This window comes from Triticum dicoccoides, chromosome 7B, assembly GCF_002162155.2.
Source record: "Triticum dicoccoides isolate Atlit2015 ecotype Zavitan chromosome 7B, WEW_v2.0, whole genome shotgun sequence".
NCBI classification, from domain to species: domain Eukaryota; kingdom Viridiplantae; phylum Streptophyta; class Magnoliopsida; order Poales; family Poaceae; genus Triticum; species Triticum dicoccoides.
In genome coordinates, this window is record NC_041393.1 from 544,622,770 (window position 1) to 544,639,315 (window position 16,546).

The window sequence follows — 16,546 nt, forward strand, 5'->3', positions numbered from 1 at the left end:
TCGGGAAAAGAGTGAGCGGAACGAGCAAAGCCGCAGCAGCAAGCAAACGCAGGCAAAAGAAAAGGCGGGGGTAAAATGGACGAAAATGACCTAGGGGCGAAACAAATTCACGGGCACGGCTCCCGTGACGTGCCGTTGGCACACTGGCATGTGGACTCAGGCCCACATGTCAGTGCCCCACGTCAGGAGAAAATATTTCAACCATTTAAAAGCATCTTCAGCCACCCCACCCAGGGTTTAGGGTTCCCAAATTCACATAATGAACTATCCGAGAAAGTAATCCAACCATTTAAGAGCATCTTCAGCCACCCCACCCCCCAATAGGGACTGAGATCAGGTGACGCTATAACTGGCGCCCCTATATCAGCCACCCAAATGAGATCTAACGGACAAGATTGAGTTAATGCCAAACAAATACTAGTACTCCCTCCTTCCATCTATATAGGGCATAATGCCTTTTTCATGGCTAACTTTGACCAAATATTAGAGCAATAATATATGACATGCAACTTACACAAAGCACACCGTTAAATTCTTGTGTGAAAGGAGCTTTCTATGATATAATTTTTACATTGTGCATGTCATGTACTATTAATCTTGTCAATAGTCAAAGGCGGTCTTAAAAAACGCATTAGGCCCTATATAGATGGAAGGAGAGAGTAGTGTTCTTCTGAATAGTTAGCCGTTTTCAAGCATGCGACACAAAGTGAGAAGTTCACAGCTTTGCGCGCAACGACGAGTGAGTTTTAAGAGATATGCGTCATTTTAGTAGCTTGATACTCGTTTAGCCTGTGTACTACTGTCCTGTATCGTTTAGTCTGCGTGAGAGCATCTACAGAGATGCACAACTACAACCGGACACCTCGTACTAGAATTCTTAACTTCATACAAAAGCATGCAAAGAAAATAAAACATACAGTACATATTACGTAGATCACCTAAGCTACTCCTTGTTGAAGATGTCGACTATCTTCATGCCCGGCTCTGGGTACATGAATGGCAGCTGCAGCTCCGGTCTCCTCCTCTATCTCCGCATCGAGTTCGGTGAAGAGCGCGTCGGTTGCCGCCTGCTCTGCCGAAGGAACTGTTGGTTGGCCTCCACATAGGCCTCATCCTGGATGGTCTCCAGGATGGCTTGCCGCTTCGCCACTCCGCGGCTTGGGCGACGGCAAACTCATTCTCTGCGTCCTCCATATTGAACCCCGAAGCAGGCTGCTCCGCCTCGTCCTCCTCCGGATCCGCCACCTCCATCGGGTTCGGCAGCTGCTCTCCTTCCTCCTCCTCCGGCTGTTGCATGCTCCTCCTCCTCCAGATCCATTGAGTCCGGAGGCAACCGGGCAGCGATGCGGGCGGCATGCCTCGCCCCGATCTCATCCCCGACCTGCCTCCGACGCTCTGGCGTGAGCATAACGTACGTGGTGATCTTCTGCCGGGACCATGGCAATGCCGGAGACCATGGAGAGAGCGGGGAGAGGAGGCGGATGGGTTCGAGTTGCGACGCAGAGAGAGGGGCGGCGAATGGGTTATGGTTAGGGGATGCCAGTTGGCTTAAATTGCCGAATTTTGTCTCGGGCGGCGAGCCGGGGCGAAGTCACGCGGCGTTCACACCACGGCGATGGAGGAGACGTCCGTCGGACTGTCGGGTTTCCGGACGATTCCGCGTGGGACCCCATTGCCAGTACTATGTGGTGGACGTGCACGGGCGAGATCTGTTTGAGGCGCCCATCTAAGTCACATTTTTGTGACCGGACGGGCCGTTCGTGCATTTGAGCCTTATGTGGGGCACCCGACTCTAGATGCTCTTAGTTTTATCATGGATCCACGTTTGGAGGAGCAACAATGAGCGACAAGGTCCGCGCTATCATGGATCCACGTTTCGAGCATCAACAATCTACTGCAAGGTCGGCGCTTGCATCCGCGGCTTGCATCCGCACTGACGGACGAGCAACAACATGCCATTGCGCTCACCATAGCGGCCGTGGCTGCTGTGGTCAAGCGGCGGCCGAGGTCGTTCAACAGACGACATGAGGCGTGCAACTCTTAAGGGCTGATGAGTGATGAAGTTGCAAGCGCTAGTGCGTGGGCACAACGTGCGGAAGCAGGCGAACCTACTCTAAGTCCACACGGTATTTTTGGTTTAGCTCAATCCTGTCCGTTGAATCTCGTTTGAGTGGTTGATTTAAGGGCGTCAGTTATAGCGTGACTTGCAAGAGGCAAGGCACATGATCTCGGTCCCCCCAATAGGCCCCCGAGGGCGCCTTTTTAGCGCCGGCGCCGAAAAAAGGTTCAGCCACGGTCCTAGATCCTCGTTTTTCGCCGGTTTGGACCAAAATTATAACCGGCGAACCCATGCCGAACCCAGCGCATCGGGGGTCGCCTGGTGATGCTCTCCAACGTATCTCTAATTTTTACTTGTTCCATACTGTCATATTATCAATCTTGAATGTTTTATATTCATTTTATAGCAATTTATATCATTTTTGGGGACTAACCTATTGACATAGTGCCCAGTGTGAGTTGATGTTTTTTACTTGTTTTTACTTCGCAGAAATCCTTATCAGATGAAGTCCAAACGCAGTGAAACTTTTTGGAGATTTCTTTTGGACCAGAAGACAACTTGGGGGCCAAGAAGGACCAGAGGGGAGTCCCGTGGGGACCACAAGACACCAGGGCGCGCCGAGGAGCCCAAGCGCGCCCTGGTGGGTTATGGGGTCCACGGGGGGGTCTCCTGCACCGCCTCTTCGCACTATAAATTCACAACTTGGCCTATGCAGCCGATACCCCTCAAGTCTTGAAGCCTTATGCACCATGGATCATGTATGCAATCAAGCAGCTTCTTGCAGTAGAGTTCTTCTGCCCCCATTTTCTGAAAGTTTTCATGCCGCCAATCCGCAACACACTCAGAATTGTGAAATATATTGGAAAAGGGAAGATGCCAATTGATGCCACTACCTCTGCTTCTATGCCAAACTCTGCTAGTGCCCCTCGAGTCAAGAAAGCAAGAGTTGAAATCCCTCATGGAGAAAGTCCTTCTCTCTATGAGATTTTTCTTTGCACTGAGCAAGCTCTGGAGAGCCATATCAAGCTCGGTGGGAAATAAAAGGTGGAGATGATGGCTGAGTTGAATTTACTTCATAATTATGCTCGGCAAGCTCTCTTATATGAGAAGGGACAGAAGAAGTACTCCTGGACATTGCTTCGCAAGCATTACTCTCACAAGCAACTCTCTGCAAAACGCATCGAAAAGGAATATGATTATCTTGAATTATTTGAAGTCTCGTGGATACGAAGACAAACACCAGTGCTCTCTCAGTGTTCTGCCACAACTAACCTGTTGTTTGTCGAACCTGATGATGTTCTTGAAGACACTGCTGGGACTTTCATTTACAAGCCAAAAGCACCTCATGCTACTACTTGATACGTCTCCATCGTATATACTTTTCCAAACTCTTTTGCCCTTGTTTTGGACTCTAATTTGCATGATCTGAACGGAACTAACCCGGACTGACGTTGTGTTCAGCAGAATTGTTGTGGTGATATTTTTGTGCAGAAATAAAAGTTCCCAGAATAACCTGAAACTTCACTAAGAATACTTTTGGAATCAATAAAAAATATTGGTGACATAATCAAATAGAGGGGACCCACCACCTGTCCACAAGGGTGGGGGGCGCGCCCTACCCCCTGGGTGCGCCCCCCTGGCTTGTGGGTCCCATGAAGCTCCACCGACCTCCACTCCAACTCCATATATTCATGTCCGGGGAGAAAAAAAATCAAAGAGAAGGATTCATCACGTTTTACGATATGGAGCCGCTGCCTCCTGTTCTTCATCGGGAGGGCAGATCTGGAGTCCGTTTTGGGCTCCGGAGAGGGGAAACCACCGCCGTCGTCATCATCAACCATCGTCCATCACCAATTTCATGATGATCATCGCCGTGTGTGAGTAATTCCATCATAGGCTGGCTGGACGGTGATGGGTTGGATGAGATTTATCATGTAATCGGGTTAGTTTTGTTAGGGTTTGATCCCTAGTATCCACTATGTTCTAAGATTGATGTTGCTATGACTTTACTATGCTTAATGCTTGTCACTAGGGCCCGAGTGCCATGATTTCAGATCTGAACCTATTATGTTTTCATGAATATATTTGTGTTCTTGATCCTATCTTGCAAGTTATAGTCACCTACTACGTGTTATGACCTGGCAACCCCAGAGTGACAATAGCCGAGACACTTCCCAGTGATGACCGTATTTTGAGGAGTTCATGTATTCACTAAGTGTTAATGCTTTGGTCCGGTTCTCTATTAAAAGGAGGCCTTAATATCCCTAAGTTTCCAATAGGACCCCGCTGCCATGGGAGGGTAGGACAAAAGATGTCATGCAAGTTCTTTTCCATAAGCACGCATGACTATATTCGGAATAAATGCCTACATTATATTGATGAATTGGAGCTAGTTCTGTATCACTCTTGATAACCCACAAGTATATGAGATCAATTGTAGCCTCTTTCGATAAGTAAGAGTGTCGAACCCAACGAGGAGCAAAAGGTAGAACAAATATTCCTTCAAGTTCTATTGACCACCGATACAACTCTACGCACGCTTAACGTTCACTTTACCTAAAACAAGTATGAAACTAGAAGGACTTTGTAGGTGTTGTTGGATATGTTTGCAAGAATATAAAGAGCACGTAAATAAAAACTAGGGGCTGCTTAGATAAAGAAGCAATAAAGTTAGTATAGAGAGTGTGGAAAAGTGGTGGTAGGAGTTGTGAAATTGTCCCTAAGCAATTGACTATTTTACTAGACCGATAACAAGTTTTATGTGGGAGAGGCCACTGCTAGCATGCCATTCCTAACTTGGAATTCTATGCATTTATGATTGGAACTATTAGCAAGCATCCGCAACTACTAACGTTCATTAAGGTAAAACCCAACCATAGCATTAAGATATATTGGCCCCCCTTCAATCCTGTATGCATCAATTTCCATGCTAGATTGAAGCTTTTGTCACTCTTGCCCTCCAATACATAGTCCTATAGAAATACAACTAACCCTATGGTGTGATCCACGCACGCGCTCATATGATGGGCACCAAAGGGCAGCAACATGATCACAAGCAAATTAAACCAATCATAGCAATTCACCAATTACCGATAGGACAACGAAAATCTACACAAACATCATAGGATGGCAACACATCATTGGATAATAATATGAAGCATAAAGCACCATGTTCAAGTAGAGGGTACAGTGGGTTGCGGGACAGTGGACCACTGTAGATAGATGGGGGAAGGTGATGTAGATGTTGGTGAAGATGACGGAGGTGTTGGTGTAGATCACGGCGATGATGATGGCCCCGACAGCGTTCCGACGCCACCGGGAGAGAGGGGGAGAGAGCCCCCCTTCTTCTTCTTCTTCCTTGACCTTCTCCCTAGATGGGAGAAGGGTTTCCCCTCTGGTCCATGGTCTCCATGGCGTGTGAGGGGCGAGAGCCCCTCCAAGATTGGATCCGTCTCTCTGTCTCTCTCTGTTTTTGCGTTCTAGATTCTGGCCTTTCACCGTTTCTTATATTCCCGAAGATCCGTAACTCCGATTGCGCTGAATTTTGGACACGGTCTCTATCCGGATACTAGCTTTCTTGAGGCGAAAGAAGGGCACCAACTGCCTTATGGGGTGGCCACGAGGGCCCAGGGCGCCTGACCCCCTGGGGTGCACCCCGTGCCTCGTGGCCCGCTCGGGCATAGTCTCGCGTTGATTCTTCTTCCCAAAAATCATAAATATTCCAAAAAAAATCTCCGTCAGTTTTTATCCCGTTTGGACTCCGTTTGATATGGGTTTTCCGCGAAACAAAAAACATGCAACAAACAGGAACTGGCACTGGGCACTGGATCAATATGTTAGTCCCAAAAATAGTATAACAAGTTGCCAAAATTATATGAAGTTGTATAATATTGGCATGTAACAATAAAAAATTATAGATACGACGGAGACGTATCAGCATCCCCAAGCTTAATTCCTGCTCGTCCTTGAGTAGGTAAATGATAAAAAAGATAATTTTTGATGTGGAATGCTACCTAGCATAATCTTGATCATGTAATCTAATCATGGCATGAATATTAAGACACGAGTGATTCAAAGCAATAGTCTATCGTTTGACATAAAAACAATAATACTTCAAGCATACTAATAAAGCAATTATGTCTTATCAAAATAACATAGCCAAAGAAAGCTTATCCCTACAAAATCATATAGTTTGGCCATGCTTCATTTTTGTCACATAAAATTTTCCCATCATGCACAACCTCGGTTTCAGCCAAGCAATTGGTTCATACTTTTTAACGCGCTTCAGCCTTTTCAACCCTCAAGCAATACATGAGTGTAAGCCATGTATATAGCACTACAGGTGGAATAGAGTATGATGGTTGAGGTTGTGTGGAGAAGACAAAAAGGGAGAAAGTCTCACATCGATGCGGCTAATCAACGGGCTATGGAGATGCCCATCAATTGATGTTAATGCGAGGAATAGGGATTGCCATGCAACGGATGCACTGGAGCTATAAGATTATGAAAGCTCAAACTGAAACTAAGTGGGTGTGCATCCAACTTGCTTGCTCATGAAGACCTCGGGCATTTGAGGAAGCCCATCACCGGAATATACAAGCCAAGTTCTATAATAAAAATTCCCACTAGTATATGAAAGTGATAACTCAAGAGACTCTCTATATGAAGAACATGGTGCTATTTTGAAGCACAAGTGTGGTAAAAGGATAGTAACATTGCCCCTTCTCTCTTTTTCTCTCATTTTTTATATTTTATATTTTCTCTTTTTTTGGGTGGGCTTCTTTGGCCTCTTTTTTTATTTGGGCTTCTTTGGCCTCTTTTATTTTTCATAAAGTCTGGAGTCTCATCCCGATTTGTGGGGGAATCATAGTCTCCATCAACCTTTACTCACTAGGGCAATGCTCTAATAATGATGATCATCACACTTTATTTACTTACAACTCAATATTACAACTCAATACTAGAACAAAAATATGACTCTATATGAATGCCTCCGGCGCTGTACCGGGATGTGCAATGATCTAGCATAGCAATGACATCAAAAAATGGACATGCCATGAAAACATCATGCTAGCTATCTTACGATCATGCAAAGCAATATGACAATGAATGATCAAGTCATGTATATGATGATGATGAAAGTAGCATGACAATATATCTCGGAATGGCTATGGAAATGCCATGATAGGTAGGTATGGTGGCTGTTTTGAGGAATATATAAGGAGGCTTATGTGTGATAGAGCGTATCGTATCACGGAGTTTGGATGCACCGGCGAAGTTTGCACCAACTCTCGAGGTGAGAAAGAGCAATGCACGGTACCGAAGAGGCTAGCAAATTGCGAAAAGTTAAGAGTGCGTATAATCCATGGACTCACATTAGTCATAAAGAACTCATATACTTATTGCAAAAGTTTATTAGCCCTCGAAGCAAATTACTACTATGCATGCTCCTATGGGAAGGGTTGGTAGGAGTTAACCATCGCGCGATCCCGACCTCCACTCATAAGGAAGGCAATCAAAGAACATCCCATGCTTCAAATTTGTCACACAACGGTTACCATACATGCATGCTACGGGACTTGCAAACCTCAACACAAGTATTTCTCAATTTCACAATTACTCCACTAGCACGACTCTAATATCACCACCTTTATATCGCAAAACTATTGCAAGGAATCAAACATATCATATTCAGTGATCTACAAGTTTTATGTAGGATTTTATGACTAACCATGTGAATGACCAATTCCTGTCATCTCTCTAAATATATATAAGTGAAGCAAGAGAGTTTAATTCTTTCTACAAAAGATATGCCCATGCTCTAACAAATATAAGTGAAGCAAAAGAGCATTCTACAAATGGCGGTTTTCTATGTGAAGAGAAACAGGCAATCCAAACTTCAAATGATATAAGTGAAGCACATGAAGCATTCTATAAAGCCATACTCAAAAGATTTAAGTGAAGTGCAAAGAGCATTCTATAAATTAACCATGGACTATCTCATACCAGCATGATGCATATAAGAAAAGTGAAAACTAAATGCAAAAGACGCTCCAAGATTTGCACATATCGCATGAACGAAACGAATCCGAAAACATACCGATACTTGTTGAAGAAAGAGGGGATGCCTTCCGGGGCATCCCCAAGCTTAGACTCTTGAGTCTCCTTGGATATTTACTTGGGGTGCCTTGGTCATCCCCAAGCTTGAGCTCATGCCTCTCCTCCTTTTCCTCAAATCGAGACCTCCTCGATCTTCAACACTTCATCCACACAAAACTTCAACAGAAAACTTGGTAAGATCCGTTAGTATAATAAAGCAAATCACTACTCTAATTACTGTTACAAACCAATTAATATTTTGTTTTTGCATTGTAGCTACTGTAATATAACTTTTACATTGCCTAATCCACTGATAGAAATTGATAGTTTCATCAAAACAAGCAAACTATGCATCAAAAACAGAATCTGTCTTAAACAGGGAAGTCTGTAGTAATCGGAACATTCACCATACTTCTGGTACCCCAAAAATCCTGCCAAAATTAGCAAGAATAAAGAATTTGTATAGAAAGACAGTGCAAAAAGTTTCAGAACCGTTTGACGTTCCAGTAAAACATGTAAAATCGCGCACTACAGCCAAAGGTTTTGTCCTGCACCGCACAAACCAACAAGCATTGTAAACATCCTAAAGGCAAACCTTGGCACATTATTTTTATAATACAATGGAATTGCACAAGGGGATAATTATTTTTATTGGAAAGTTTCTGTAATCAAGATTCACAAAGTTTCCGTGAGCATGAACAAAGTTCAAGGAGCTCCCCCACTTCAACAATGCTTGTCTCTCTCACTTTCACTTTCCTTTTTGAAAAGTTTTGGGTTCCCCTCTTAATTTTTTTGTTTTTAAACTTTATAAAAGCACTCAACAGAAATAAATGACTCTCTAAAACTTCTGGGTTGTCTCCCTGGCAGCGCTTTCTTTAAAGCCATTAAGCTAGGCCTAAAGTGCTCAAGTAATGAATCCACCCGGATCCCAAGGTATATCAAAGCCAATTTCAATTAACAATGATTTGTGATTTAGTAGTGAGCACAAAGTAACATATATCATGAAACAAAAAAGTCTAACTCTCTTCCTATGCATCGGCATGTCATAAAAGAACAATTCATGCACACCAAGTAAAGGCCAATGCATAGTAGAAGTAGTTTCTTGCAATTCTATCGTGTTGGAAACATAAAGATGTGGAGAAAGATGCGGAGATGTAGTTCCTCTCTCATAATAATTGCAAGTTGGAGCAGCAAGCACATGCATATTATATCTATCAAAATCATCATGTGCAACGCTAAAATGTAACACATCAACATAATCCTTAATAAGAGCAAACTTCTCCGACATAGTGTAGTTTGGAGAATACAAAAAGATAATAGGACTATTATGTGTGGGTGCAATAGCAACAATTTCATGTTTAACATAAGGAACTATAGCAAATTCATCTCCATAAGCATCATTCATATTGGCATCTAGGCCACAAGAATAGCAAACATCAAGTTCATCAAAAAGGGATATTTCAAACGAATCAAAGGGATCATAGTAATTATCATAGCAATCATCCTTTGGTAAGCACGAAGGGAAATTAAATAATGTATGAGTTAAAGAGTTACTCTCATTAGAAGGTGGGCACGGGTAGCTAATCGACTCTTCCTCCTTTTATTCTTCGCTCTCCTCATCATCTTTTTCATCCAACGAGCTCACAGTTTCATCAATTTCTTCTTCCATAGACTCCTGCAGAAAATCTGTCTCTTCTTGGACAGCAGAGACTCTCTCAATAAAATCATCAATATCAGAATTGAATTCACAATTCTCATAGCAATATTTAAGTATAGCAAAATTTTCAGGTCTGTAAACAACATCATCAAGATTTTCACACTCTTTAAACAAAGATTCAATTTCATACGCACCCATAAAAGCAAAAAATTCTTCTATTTGTTCCACATCATAGTAATCATATATACCATTAGCATAAGAAGCCAAGGTTTTATAATCATTGAATTTGCATGAAAAGGGAAGGTGTGGAGCCTTCATCCTAGAGCAATAAGTATAATCTTATCTCAAGAATAGTTCATGAGCATACCAATGCAACATATGAATTTGATCCCATAATAGTTTCCCTTTTTGAGTCAAGCGATAATCCCTAAATTATTCACGTTGATCCAATGTGTCTCCCATTACATAATTGAATGGGGTTTTCTCAGGATTATTAAAGTAGTGCATAATATTTTTCACATAACCAACATCGGGGGTTTTAGGAGGTTCCCCATCTCCATGAGTAGCAACTACACCTAATTGTTTTGGTATTCCGTGTTCCATATCCATAACTAAAGATAGAGAACAACTTAGAACAGCAAATAAAAATTACTTAGTGACAAAGCAAACAAGCACACACGAGAATATTCACCCCACGCTATAACTCCCCGGCAACAGCGCCAGAAAAAGGTCTTGATAACCCACAAGTATAGGGGATCTATTGTAGCCTCTTTCGATAAGTAAGAGTGTCAAACCCAACGAGGAGCTAAAGGTAGAACAAATATTTCCTCAAGTTCTATCGACCACCGATACAACTCTACGCACGCTTAACGTTCGCTTTACCTAAAACAAGTATGAAACTAGAAGGACTTTGTAGGTTTTGTTGGATAGGTTTTCAAGAATATAAAGAGCACGTAAATAAAAACTAGGGGCCTTTTGAGATAAAGAAGCAATAAAGTTAGTATAGTGAGTGTGGAAAAGTGGTGGTAGGAGTTGTGAAATTGTCCCTAAGCAATCGACTACTTTACTAGACCGATAGCAAGTTTTAGGTGGGAGAGGCCACTGTTAGCATGTCATCCCTGACTTGGAATTCTATGCACTTATGATTGGAACTATTAGCAAGCATCCGCAACTACTAACATTCATTAAGGTAAAACCCAACCATAGCATTAAGATATATTGGTCCCCCTTCAATCCCGTATGCATCAATTTCTATGCTAGGTTGAAGCTTCTGTCACTCTTGCCCTCCAATACCATAGTACTATCAACATTCAACTAACCCTATGGTGTGATCCACGCGCTCGGTCATATGATGGAAACCAAAGGACAACAACATAACCACAAGCAAATTAAACCAATCATAGCAATTCACCAATTACCGATAGGACAACGAAAATCTACTCAGACATCATAGGATGGCAAAACATCATTGGATAATAATATGAAGCATAAAGCACCATGTTCAAGTAGAGGGTACTGTTGGAAATATGCCCTAGAGGCAATAATAAAAGGACTATTATTATATTTCCTTGTTCATGATAATTGTCTTTTATTCATGCTCTAATTGTATTATCTGGAAATCATAATACACGTGTGAATACATAGACCACGATACGTCCCTAGTAAGCCTCTAGTTGACTAGCTCGTTGGTCAACAAATAGTCATGGTTTCCTGATTATGGACATTAGATGTCGTTGACAACGGGATCACATCATTAGGAGAATGATGTGATGGACAAGACCCAATCCTAAGCATAGCACAAAGATCGTGTAGTTCGTTTTGTTAGAGCTTTTCCAATGTCAAGTATCTCTTCCTTAGACCATGAGATCGTGTAACTCCCGGATACCGTAGGAGTGATTTGGGTTTACCAAACGTCACAACGTAACTGGGTGACTATAAAGGTGCACTACAGGTATCTCCGAAAGTGTCTGTTGGGTTGACACGGTTCGAGACTGGGATTTGTCACTCCGTGTTACGGAGAGGTATCACTGGGCCCACTCGGTAGTGCATCATCATAATGAGCTCAAGGTGACCAAGTGTCTGGTCACGGGATCATGCATTACGGTACGAGTAAAGTGACTTGCCGGTAACGAGACTGAACGAGGTATTGGGATACCGACGATCGAGTCTCGGGCAAGTAACATACCGTCTGACAAAGGGAACAGTATACGGGGTTGCTTGAACCCTCGACATCGTGGCTCACCCGATGAGATCATCGAGGAGTATGTGGGAGCCAACATGGGTATCCAGATCCTGCTGTTGGTTATTGACCGGAGAGCCGTCTCGGTCATGTCTGCATGTCTCCCGAACCCGTAGGGTCTACACACTTAAGGTTCGGTGACGCTAGGGTTGTATGAATATGAGTATGAAGCAAACCGAATGTTGTTCGGAGTCCCGGATGAGATCCCGGACGTCACGAGGAGTTCCGTAATGGTCCGGAGGTAAAGAAATCTATATAGGAAGTGCTGTTTCGGCCATCGGGAAAGTTTCGGGGTCACCCGGTATTGTACCGGGACCACCGGAAGGGTCCCGGGGGTCCATCGGGTGGGGCCACCTATCCCGGAGGGCCCCGTGGGCTGAAGTGGGAGGGGAACCAGCCCCTAGTGGGCTGGTGCGCCCCCCCTTGGCCCCCCCTGCACCTAGGGTTGGAAACCCTAGGTGGGGGGGGGGGGGCACCACTTGCCTTGGGGGGCACTCCACCCCCCTTGGCCGCCGCCCCCCCTTGGGAGATTGATCTCCCAGGGTCGGTGCCCCCCTGGGGCCTATATAAAGGAGGGCAAGGGGGAGGGCAGCCGCACCCTTGTGTTTTGGCGCCTCCCCCCTGCTACACCTCGTCCTTCTCTCGCAGCAGCTTGGCGAAGCCCTGCCGGAGTTCTGCTGCATCCACCACCATGCCGTCGTGCTGCTGGATCGTCATCAACCTCTCCTTCCCCCTTGCTGGATCAAGACGGAGGAGACGTCACGCTGACTGTACGTGTGTTGAACGCGGAGGTGCCATCCGTTTGGCGCTAGGATCTCCGGTGATAGGATCACGACGAGAACGACTACCTCAACCCCGTTCTTTTGAACGCTTTCCGCTCGCGATCTACAAAGTGGTATGTAGATGCATCTCCCCTTTCACTCGTTGCTTAGATGAACTCATAGATGGATCTTGGTGAAACCGTAGGAAATTTTTTATTTTCTGCAACGTTCCCCAACAGTGGCATCATGAGCTAAGTCTATGCGTAGTTCTCTATTGCATGAGTAGAACACAATTTTGTTGTGGGCGTAGATCTTGTCAACTTGTTTGCCGCTACTAGTCTTTTCTTGCTTCAGTGGTATTGTGGGATGAAGCGGCCCGGACTGACCTTACACGTACGCTTACGTGAGATAGGTTCCACCGACTGACATGCACTAGTTGCATAAGGTGGCTAGCGGGTGTCTGTCTCTCCCACTTTAGTTGGAGCGGATTCGACGAAAAGGGTCCTTATGAAGGGTAAATAGAAGTTGACAAAATCACGTTGTGGTTATTCGTAGGTAAGAAAACGTTCTTGCTAGAACCCAATTGCAGCCACGTAAAAGATGCAACAACAATTAGAGGACGTCTAACTTGTTTTTGCAGCAATTGTCATGTGATGTGATATGGCCAGAAGTTGTGATGAATGATGAATGATATATTGTGATGTATGAGATCATGTTCTTGTAATAGGAATCACGACTTGCATGTCGATGAGTATGACAACCGGCAGGAGCCATAGGAGTTGTCTTTATTTTTGTATGACCTGCGTGTCATTGAAGAACGCCATGTAAATTTCTTTACTTTATTGCTAAACGCGTTAGCCATAGAAGTAGAAGTAGTCGTTGGCGCGACAACTTCATGAAGACACAATGATGGAGATCATGATGATGGAGATCATGGTATCATGCCGGTGACGAAGATGATCATGGAGCCCCGAAGATGGAGATCGAAGGAGCTATATGATATTGGCCATATCATGTCACTACTATATAATTGCATGTGATGTTTATTATGTTTTATGCATCTTGTTTACTTAGAACGGCGGTAGTAAATAAGATGATCCCTTATAATAATTTCAAGAAAGTGTTCCCCCTAACTGTGCACCGTTGCTAAAGTTCGTCGTTTCGAAGCACCACGTGATGATCGGGTGTGATAGATCCTTACGTTCACATACAACGGGTGTAAGACAGATTTACACATGCAGAACACTTAGGGTTAACTTGACGAGCCTAGCATGTACAGACATGGCCTCGGAACACAGAGACCGAAAGGTCGAACATGAGTCGTATGGAAGATACGATCAACATGGAGATGTTCACTGATGATGACTAGTCCGTCTCACGTGATGATCGGACACGGCCTAGTCGACTCGGATCGTGTAACACTTAGATGACTAGAGGGATGTCTAATCTGAGTGGGAGTTCATTAAATAATTTGATTAGATGAACTTAATTATCATGAACTTAGTCTAAAACTTTTGCAAAATATGTCTTGTAGATCAAATGGCCAACGCTCATGTCAACATGAACTTCAACGCGTTCCTAGAGAAAACCAAGCTGAAAGATGATGGCAGCAACTATTCGGACTGGGTCCGGAACCTGAGGATCATCCTCATAGCAGCCAAGAAAGATTATGTCCTAGATGCACCGCTAGGTGAAGCACCCATCCCAGAGAACCAAGACGTTATGAACACTTGGCAATCACGTGCTGATGATTACTCCCTCGTTCAGTGCGGCATGCTTTACAGCTTAGAACCGGGGCTCCAAAAGAGTTTTGAGAAACATGGAGCATATGAAATGTTCGAGGAGCTGAAAATGGTTTTCCAAGCTCATGCCCGGGTCGAGAGATATGAAGTCTCCGACAAGTTTTATAGTTGTAAGATGGAGGAAAACAGTTCTGTCAGTGAGCACATACTCAAAATGTCTGGGTTGCACAACCGCCTGTCCCAGTTGGAGATCAACCTCCCGGACGAGGCGGTCATTGACAGAATCCTTCAGTCGCTATAAGAGCTTTGTGCTGAACTACAATATGCAGGGGATGGTGAAGACCATTCCTGAAGTATTCTCAATGCTGAAGTCAGCAGAGGTTGAAATCAAGAAAGAACATCAAGTGTTGATGGTCAATAAGACCACTAAGTTCAAGAAGGGCAAGGGAAAGAAGAACTTCAAGAAGGACGACAAATATGTTGCCGCGCCTGATAAGCCAGTTGCCGGGAAGAAGTCAAAGAATGGACCCAAGCCTGAGACTGAGTGCTTTTATTGCAAGGGGAAGGGTCACTGGAAGCGGAACTGCCCCAAATACTTAGCGGACAAGAAGGCCGGCAACACTAAAGGTATATTTGATATACATGTAATTGATGTGTACCTTACCAGTACTCGTAGTAACTCCTGGGTATTTGATACCGGTGCCGTTGATCACATTTGTAACTCACAGCAGGAGCTGCGGAATAAGCGGAGACTGGCGAAGGACGAGGTGACGATGCGCGTCGGGAATGGTTCCAAGGTCGATGTGATCGCCGTCGGCACGCTACCTCTACATTTACCTACGGGATTAGTTTTAAACCTCAATAATTGTTATTTAGTGCCAAGTTTGAGCATGAACATTGTATCTGGATCTCGTTTGATACGAGATGGCTACTCATTTAAATCCGAGAATAATGGTTGTTCTATTTATATGAGAGATATGTTTTATGGTCATGCCCCGATGGTCAATGGTTTATTCTTAATGAATCTCGAACGTAATGTTACACATATTCATAGTGTGAATACCAAAAGATCTAAAGTAGATAACGATAGTCCCACATACTTGTGGCACTGCCGCCTTGGTCACATTGGTGTCAAGCGCATGAAGAAGCTCCATACTGATGGACTTTTAGAGTCTCTAGATTATGAATCATTTGACACATGCGAACCATGCCTCATGGGCAAAATGACCAAGACCCCGTTCTCCAGAACAATGGAGCGAGCGACCAACTTATTGGAAATCATACATACTGATGTGTGTGGTCCAATGAGCGTTGAGGCTCGCGGAGGATATCGTTATGTTCTCACTCTCACCGATGACTTGAGTAGATATGGGTATGTCTACTTGATGAAACACAAGTCTGAGACCTTTGAAAAGTTCAAGGAATTTCAGAATGAAGTAGAGAATCAACGTGACCGAAAGATAAAGTTCTTACGATCAGATCGTGGAGGAGAATATTTAAGTCACGAATTTGGTACACACTTAAGAAAATGTGGAATCGTTTCACAACTCATGCCGCCTGGAACACCTCAGCGTAACGGTGTGTCCGAACGTCGCAATCGCACTCTATTGGATATGGTGCGATCTATGATGTCTCTTACCGATTTACCGCTATCATTTTGGGGATACGCTCTAGAGACAGCTACATTCACTTTAAATAGGGCACCGTCTAAATCCGTTGAGACGACACCGTATGAATTATGGTTTGGGAAGAAACCTAAGCTGTCGTCTCTGAAAGTTTGGGGATGCGATGCTTATGTCAAGAAACTTCAACCTGAAAAGCTCGAACCCAAGTCGGAAAAATGCGTCTTCATAGGATACCCTAAGGAAACCATTGGGTATACCTTCTACTTAAGATCCGAAGGCAAGATATTTGTTGCCAAGAACGGATCCTTCCTGGAAAAAGAGTTTCTCTCGAAATGAGTAAGTGGGAGGAAAGTAGAACTCGATG